Genomic DNA, 8,795 nt, shown 5'->3' with positions numbered 1-8,795 from the left:
TTTCTCTCTATAACCTCCTGTCTGGCGGTACCTTGGGACGCTGGGTACTGTTGGCGCCACTGGTATATAGTGGGTGCATCAAATGATTTTCAGGACAGTGTTTTAAAAATAAAATGTTTTAAAGCTGTATTGGAACTAGAAATATAATTATTACTGTTTCTGGTATTTATTTATTTGATGTCTTGGTTTTCGGGGAATACGAACAAAGGGTTTTGTGAAAAGGTTTTAAAAGGGGAACTTTTCCAACTGAGAGAATTGTAAGGGTTTTGAGAGAAATTATTATTTTCCAATTAATTATTATCTATCTACTTATTACTGTGATATTATATTGTATAGTAGATAGGGTCACTCACTGAGATGATTAGCATCTCACACTCTTAAATTCCGTTCCTCTAGGTACCAGGTTGTCGGTGTTCATCCGGAGCGGACTTGATCTTCATCGCTGTTTTAGTTCGTGAAGTACCCTGTTCTTCTTTTATTGCAGTTGTACTATTTCTTTCACTCTTGTTGTATTTATTATGCACTGGATTACTGTATTTATTTTGAAGTGCTGAAATTTGTAGAACCAATCTGTAGTAACGTGGGAGGAATAAGGGGATGTTTTTAGAAGTGTGTTTTCAGTGCAGGTAATTTTTGGTTAGTCCTACCCTTAGGGGAGGTGCTGCCGGATTTTCCGTTGGAAGGTTCGGTGGTATTTCCCTGGGATCAGGGCTTGTCTAGGGTTCCGGGGAAGGAATTCTGGACGGGTCCTGACAGATTAACACAGGAATGTGGTTAAACTGCTAGGATGCTATTTATACGCAATGGTACACTTTCCCGAGCATATACATGACCAAAATGAGGAATTTCTTTTACATGGCTAATGCACTTAACGAATTGCACTAGAAGTTACAGGAGCTAATATGCCATACTTACACTCTGCAGCTTCCTTTCCTATTTACCACCAAGATATTAAGTCATCAAACATACTCTTAGATGAGAAGTTGAGAGCAAAAGTAGCAGAGTTGGTAGTCAGTCTGACCAAACACATGTTACTATAATGGTTACATGGTACATTTGGCTACTTGGACCCTGAGTATTTCTAGGGTGACAATTTACAGAGAAAAGTGACGTTTACAGGTTTGGTATGGTCATTGTTGAGCTTTTGACCATACAGGAACCAATCTGTTTAAAGAGGTTAGAAGAGGGAAGAAGTCTAACAACTTATGTTATAATGTGCATGGACGAGAACCGTTTGTTTAATATGGTCAATTTCTTGCAAAACGATTCTTGAATTTGAACGGAAGGTATGGACCTGCAATGAAAGAAGATGGAACAGAGTTGGAGGCAATTGAAAAATATCAATCAAAACTTGTTCGAACGAATAGAGAACCGAAAGTTGAATATGTGAGGACTGAAATAACAATGCCCCAGATTAATGTTTCCACATCGATTGATTCAAACCCAAATAGTGATAGTATTTCTTCATCCATAGATGCATTACCACAAAACTATTATTAGGAGCAAAATATTTCCCAAAATTTGGGTAAATTTCTGTTTCATTCTCATTTGTATCATTTTTCATATGGTTGCTTTAGTACAAGGTTACAAAATGAAACTAGAGTTTGCCATCTATTTCTAGCACAAGGCATATATCATCAGGGTATTCAAAAATAAATTTGATATATATTGTTAGACGGCTTCTTATCACCTATAGCTTTTGGAATAAATGTTAATTTAACATAGTTATGGAAGCCCTTGTAATTTTGTGTTCGATCCTTGATATCCCATTTTTATTTGTATTTGTGTTGACTTCTTGTTTGGATTGTTTGATACATGTAAAACCCTATTCAATTCTTTCCTATTCGTTAAATTGACAATTCAATTGACAGCAATCAACAAGGCAACTGATATATTTTCTTGAATAAATTGAAATCGGAAAAAAAGCTTAGCTCTTAGGTTATATAAGAAAAGGAAAGAATCACTGATTACAAAAAGGAGAATCTGAGAGATAAAAAGTTTTCAGCTGACATGGACCAACATTTCATAATCTCTAACATTACTAATGAATCAGAGTATTAACCAAAAAAAAAATGATAAAAAAGGAAGTTTAACTGAATGCTGACAAGGCAAGCTAAAAAATTAAAAAGTTTTTAGCTGACATGGGCCAACAGTTCATTATCTCTAACATTACAAATGAATTAGAGTATTAACAAAACAAAACAAAAAAAAAAAAAGAAGAAGAAGTAGAGTACTATTTCCTCACTCGATCAAAATAAAATCATAAAATTTGTTATTCGTGTATATATATGGTTCTACAGGCGTGAAATTTTTTTTTTATTTTTTATTTTACACCATTGAAATTAATATGCAGCCAACACGAAGAGAGATTCGGGTGGATTTGAATTTCAAAGAACTTACAAAAGGGTTTTACCTTCAAGGACTCCGTTTTCAGCATGCGCTTCCTTTGTAATATTTGATCAGATTATATTACTCTTTTTCCATGAGCATATTTACAAAACCAAATAGTTTTAGGAAATTACTTGATATTACTGTTATATAAGAAACCCAAGAAAAAAAGCTGGTCCCAATCCAATAGTAGAATAATAATAATAATAATAATAAAAACTAAGTTTAAAGTTGGTGAATCATGCTTGTTCCACAAAACTTCATGAAGACAAAGTTTCCTACTTGCAGAGGAAGTCATTATATCCACTCTTTTCAATGGCTGACTGACTGAAATTGTTCAATTTTATCTCGATTGGTCATATCATTATAGTTCCCTACACTCTATCTCAGAACTTTCCTTGCTAAATGAGTAAAGCGACTCTCTTGCGACGGCTGATGTGTTTGATTTGGTGTATTTCTTTTTTCGGTCACTTTTTTTTTTTTTTTGGGGGTGTGGAATCCTTTAAATTTGTAGCTTATATATAGATATCTAGCTAACATTTAAAGTAAACAATAAAATAAAATAAAAAATAAAAAACCAATATGCGTAGCCTTAATAATTTCAAAATCCCTAAATAATTTAATTACCTGTATTGATGAATGCAACAAAAATAGCAAATGTCACCTTCTTCTTCTTTTCTTATTTTTATTTTTTTTGTTTTTTGTTTTTTTTTTCTTTTTTTTTTTTTTGTTTTCCTTAAGGGGCAAAAAATGTTTATTTGTAATTAGTATAAAGATGTACTGTTTGTTCACATGTTGAACTCGAAATGGTTCCTGAATTTGCAGTGATTCCTAAATAAATTGGGAGTGATTCCTAAAATCCTAATGGCATGTTTCATAGGTAGGAATAGCAGAAGGAGCCGAATAACTATTTAATTGTATTAAATAAATTTAAATGTGGTCAACTTCTATGTGAAGGAATATGTAGTTTTTAGATATTAACTATTTTTCCCTTTTAAAAAATATGTATTCCTTATCAAAATTTAAAAAAATAGTTATTCCTTAGATTTAAATGTAGTAAACTTTTTTGCAATATAAATATGGTAAATATTAAATTGATAATTCTTAAGATTTTTAAATTTGATGTATTATCTATTTAAAATATATAAATAAAAAATATTTTAAAAATAACATAAAAATAATAAAATATATATAATATAAATTAAATTTAAAAATAATAAATCATATATTTGATTAAACATGAAAAAATTTAAATAAAATATGTGGAACATTAACATTAATATAAATATATATTCAAAATTAAATTATCTTTTTTGTGCTAATCCTTAATTTTAATTTATTAACATAATCAAACAACCAAAAAGGGTTAATGATTCATTTCATTTTCTTTATATTTTATTTTTTGGAATAATTATTTCCTATTCCACGAGGAATAATTATACCATATACACAAATATGGCCTAAGAATGTTTCAGATAAAAGCATTTCCTATAATATTTAACAAAAAATAAAAATAAAAATACTTTTAATTAGTAAGTTTATTTAGTGACATCTAGAAAAAGCATTTTCCATAGAAAGGAAGTGATTCCTTCGTAACGATTTAGATTTCCGAACTAGATAAAATTAGATTGAACTATTAAAAAAAAAAGTCACATTCAATTATAATAAATTAAATTTAAAATATTCTAATTTAATTAGACTGTAAAATGGTAGATCCTAAAATGAACTGACAAAGCCACTAGTGCTGCTAGCATTTGCTTTGGAAACAAAATTTCCGTATATAATATATATATATATATATATATTTATATATTTGAAATTTCTGTATATATTTTGCATTGTGGACTGTGAAAGCTGAGGGAACTACTTGAATCCTACTCCTAAAAGGGTCATCGACTTTATTTAATACTGTGCTACCTATAGTGGAGTCTGTGGAGACAGGAGACCTGCCAAATTAAACTATAGCCACCAAACTTTACATCGTGGTTTTTTTTGGTAACCAACTTTACATCGTGCACGTGGTTGATGCGACTTCTTTTAACAAGATTTTTGTTTTGTGAAACCATCTTAGAAAGTAGAATAGATTATATTCATTACTTTTTAGGACTTGCTTTACTATTACGTGACCTTTTGTGTTTTTTTTTTTAGGTTGGATGTATTGCCATTATTATGTAATTTGTTATTAAACTTCTAAAACAAATTTACGATGATTAAAAAATTAAAAAAAAAAAAAAGAAAGAAAGAAGAAACTTGATGAAGGCTTTGATGGAAAGTTTCTAAAATAAAAAGAAAAATCAAAATTAAGGGGCGAAAATGATATTTACTCTATAACTCTATATTTGAAAGTAAGTCAACTATCGACTAAATGCGGACCTTTTTTCTTTTGTTTTTTTATTCAAAGACTAATAAAGGCCTATCTAATTATGGAAAGGAGAATTTGGCCCAATATCCCTATTCAAAGCCTTCTAAGGAAATTTACCCCATTGGTTTCAATATTTTTTGTTTTGCTCTTTTATTTTTTAATATTCCTAAATTATCTTTTCAAAAGAAAGAATTAATGAAAGGGTATGTGTATTCTATTTTTCCCTTGAACCTGAACAACGACATGAACGGAGCACAAAGAAAAGAGGAAGAGAAAGTGAGACAGAATGGCGAACAGAGCTTGGGAGAGAGATGATTTGTGTAATGGGTAATGCAATTTTTAAAGTCTCTAAACTCAAGAGCGAGGGAAAATGACTTATTCTGGGAAGATCATCAGCTTGACTCTCTAATCCCTGAAGAGGAAGAGACCCATGTCTGTTTCAGCGATTTGAGCTCGAATGGTGCTTCATTGATGGCTCGGAAAGAATCTGTGGACTGGATTTTGACTGTTAAGGCGCACTATAGGTTTTCTGCTGTGGTCGTTGTTCTTGCCATGAACATCTCCCGTAGAAGCGTTTCTTCATCTTCTTCTCCTTCTTCGAGCTTCGGCCTTTTCTGTAATTCTTCCAACACAAAGAAGCATTTTGGGTGAGTTTTCATTTCATGAGAAAAAAAAAAAATAGATAACACTTTCTGCTTGCCTCCCCATTTCTTGTCTTTCCTGCTCTTCTTTTCTCTTTTGTTGTCCGACATTTTGTTTGAACCATGGCCATTTCGGGCTACATTGTCCCCTGGTATCTCTTTAAATATCTGTAATTTCTCATCGATTTCTCACTTGAATTGAGTATTTTTTCAAAAAATTTCAAAAACCCACCATTTTTTTTCAAGGGCATGGAAATAGGAGAGACTGTGATTTATTATTAGCACTTTTGGTATTTTTGCTCTCATTCAGGAAATTAGACCTAGAAGATGAGAGCATAGACTTGTATATGTGCAGAAATATTAAGGACAAATACCCTAATTTCAAATTTGAGTATACACTTGATTCAAACAACCAACTATAGAACATTGTCTGGTCATATGCATCTTTTGTCAAGTCATATAAGATCTTTAGTGATGCAGTGGTGTTTGATACAACTCATTGCTTGACTGTATTTGATATGCCACTTGGGATATGGGTTGGAATGAATAATTATGGTATGCCTTGCTTCTTTGGTTGCTTGCTTCTGCGAGAAGAAAGTCTGAGGTCTTTTTGATGGGCATTGAAGGTAATAGAGTGAAAGTAGAGTACAATACAAATATATTCTATTAGTCATTTTGTGTAGAAAGGACGTGGGGTTATTGGTCATTTTGTGTAGAAATTATGATAATACAAATTTTCGGTAATTATGATAATATAAATTTTTTTTGTTAGTCAAACCATCTATTGTATGGCTTGTGGGTGTAATTGCTGTTTTGAACGATAAGACATGAGGTTCCTCATGCTCATGACTAAATTTTATATTGATTACTCATATGACTTTATGGAACTAGGTTAATTAATCTTTAGACAACCATGTATTCTATCAAACTGTTCTAATAGTATCATCACCATTTTCTTATTTCCTTCTCTTTCTGTTATGAAGAGAAAACTAATTTCTACTTATACATTTGTTATGTCATTTAATTTTATTTTTCTAAAGCCTACTTGACAAATAATCTGTTTTACTATTTGTGAAAATATTAGTCATCTTTGTAAAAGTCATAAACTTCATATTTCATTTGATTATTGTAATGTTTTACCCTTTGATATGTTATTTTGCAGTTGGGGTACACATTATTGATTGATATTTATCATTCTCTTGTTTCATTTTGATATGTTATTTTGCAGTTGGGTTAAACATTATTGATAAATATTTATCATTCTCTTGTTTTCGATTGGATATTTTTTGGTGTTGACGAGTTAAGGAAGCTTTTGTTTGACAAGGATGCATACCATCAATTTTTACTTTCGCTCGATCAAGTTAAAATTCAAAATAATGTACATACATAAGTTTTTTGTCTTATTTGGGAATTTGTCTATAGTACTTAAGTGCATAAAGTGCATGCATCAACCCCTTTTTAAAATGCTTGTTAGTGAATATTGGGTATTGTGCTAATACAATGACTTTTGTGCTTGATTTATATGGTTTATTAATGAGCATGGTGGTTTATGCCTTCCCAATATATATTAGTTTCGCTATTGTGATACTTGAGTCTATGTTCTGATTATTTTTCCTAGATATTTTTTTGCAACTTGACAATTATCAGCTTAGAGATGAAATTCGCAAAGAAACACTGCAGCTAGCGAGTTATTCTTTTCTTGTTATCTACTAGTTTTTGTTATATCAGTCATGCACAATTGGATTATGCATGGAGAAATCTGCTAGTTCTTTTTTTTTTTTTTAATTATATATATATCATTCAAGCATAATTGAATTATGCATGGAGAAACAGATACTGAATTTATTTAAACTCACAGGGGAGAACTTGGAAAATGAACCACGCATTATGGAGCTCAGAAATCAGGTAATATTTATATTGCTTTCTTTAGGTAGTGTCGAATTTATTGTGTTGATTGTGAAACATTTTCTCCTATTTGTATGGTCACAGTACAGAATTATTAGAACAACAGAGTTGGCTGCTACGTAGGAAAAGCTACATGAGCTTGAGAGACAAAAGGAAGAAATGTTGAGGTTTGGTTCCCCTGCTTCCCTTCTCCAAAGGCTTCAAGGTATAGAATATGATAATTTATAGTTGGAAATCTACATTGTGTAGTTTCTTTGTGCTCAAGCACATGTTTTATTCTGTTGTTTTGTACCTAGTGGCTATGCTTAAACACAAAAGAATTAATGTAGAGAAGCCAAATTTGATAATAAGCTACTTTATCTTAATTACTTTTAACCTTTATTTTACTGGTGTTTGTTTGCAGATGCAATGAACAAGACCGATGAGGAATCTGAAAATCTGCACAAGCAGCTTCTTGATAGGGAGATCGAGCTCGATCCTTTTGTGCAGATATACAAGAAGCTTCGCACCACTTAAGCGAGCACTCATTCATCTTGCAGCTAAAACAAATTCACTTAGTTGAATTGATATTATAGAAAGATATATACTTGGAACACACTGAAATCTTACTTGCAGTTTCAATGCATTGGCTAGATAAACATGATTGTCTGTGTATTATTTGGTTAAATATTTTCTCTTTGCTAGTATATCAGTTTTGACAGCACTTGTTCATGTACGTTCAACATTCATCATGGTATAGTATTATAAATTTACAATTTTATCAGTTTTTGCCATAATTACATTTACATTTATGATTTTTAACTTGAAAAAACAGACGGATGCAGTCTGTGCTTTTGAGACTTTATCTGAAACCGAAACTAGCCTTTCATTATGATGCATTGCTTCTACTTATTTGTCTTTGATTGGACAGTAATCTCATATTGGCTAATCTGATTTTGAATCGACAGAAATGTGAGTATAACTTCAATGTAAAAAGCTCAAAGCAGTTTCATGTTTAAGGAATAATACCATTTTAAACAATTACACCATGGATTTGGCCATTGTGTTGTCTCTTAAAATGAAATTTGCTGAGTATGTTATCATTATATATTTTTTTGGCCATTGTGTTATTGGAAAAACGATCGAAAAAGTAGAAAATTTGATTACTGACAGACAATCGGTAACTATTGATGGAAACCATCGGTAACCCGATTTACTTGCAGGAAAAATTACTGATAATTTTCGTCGGTAATTATCGATACCCCATTGGTAATTTCAATTTGTCCATCTTTTCAAAGCAAATCACCACAATTTCCTATAGGGGTTTCGGTAATTACCAACGAAATCTATGGTAATTTTTCTAGCAAGGACAAATTGATCACCGTAGGTTACATTGGTAATTACTGAAGGTCCAACGGTAATAATTTGTTTTTGCAAATTTCAAAACTTTTTCCAAATGTTTGGGGTTTTTTCTGCTTAGGATCATTGAAGAAAGTATATTTTGCATATTGTTGCATTTA

General features: G+C 31.3%; 1 non-coding gene across 1 annotated transcript; it reads left to right on the top strand.

The window, feature by feature from the left end:
• Positions 1-7,212: 7,212 nt before the first annotated feature.
• On the top strand, positions 7,213-7,953 carry LOC107427851 (vacuolar protein-sorting-associated protein 37 homolog 1). Its single transcript, XR_007240363.2, has 3 exons — positions 7,213-7,296; positions 7,381-7,501; positions 7,700-7,953. It is a non-coding gene; the product is annotated as a vacuolar protein-sorting-associated protein 37 homolog 1 (transcript).
• Positions 7,954-8,795: the final 842 nt, after the last annotated feature.

The sequence above is a fragment of the Ziziphus jujuba genome, chromosome 4 (genome assembly GCF_031755915.1).
Source record: "Ziziphus jujuba cultivar Dongzao chromosome 4, ASM3175591v1".
Classification (NCBI taxonomy): domain Eukaryota; kingdom Viridiplantae; phylum Streptophyta; class Magnoliopsida; order Rosales; family Rhamnaceae; genus Ziziphus; species Ziziphus jujuba.
This window is presented reverse-complemented; position numbering and strand designations above follow the sequence as displayed.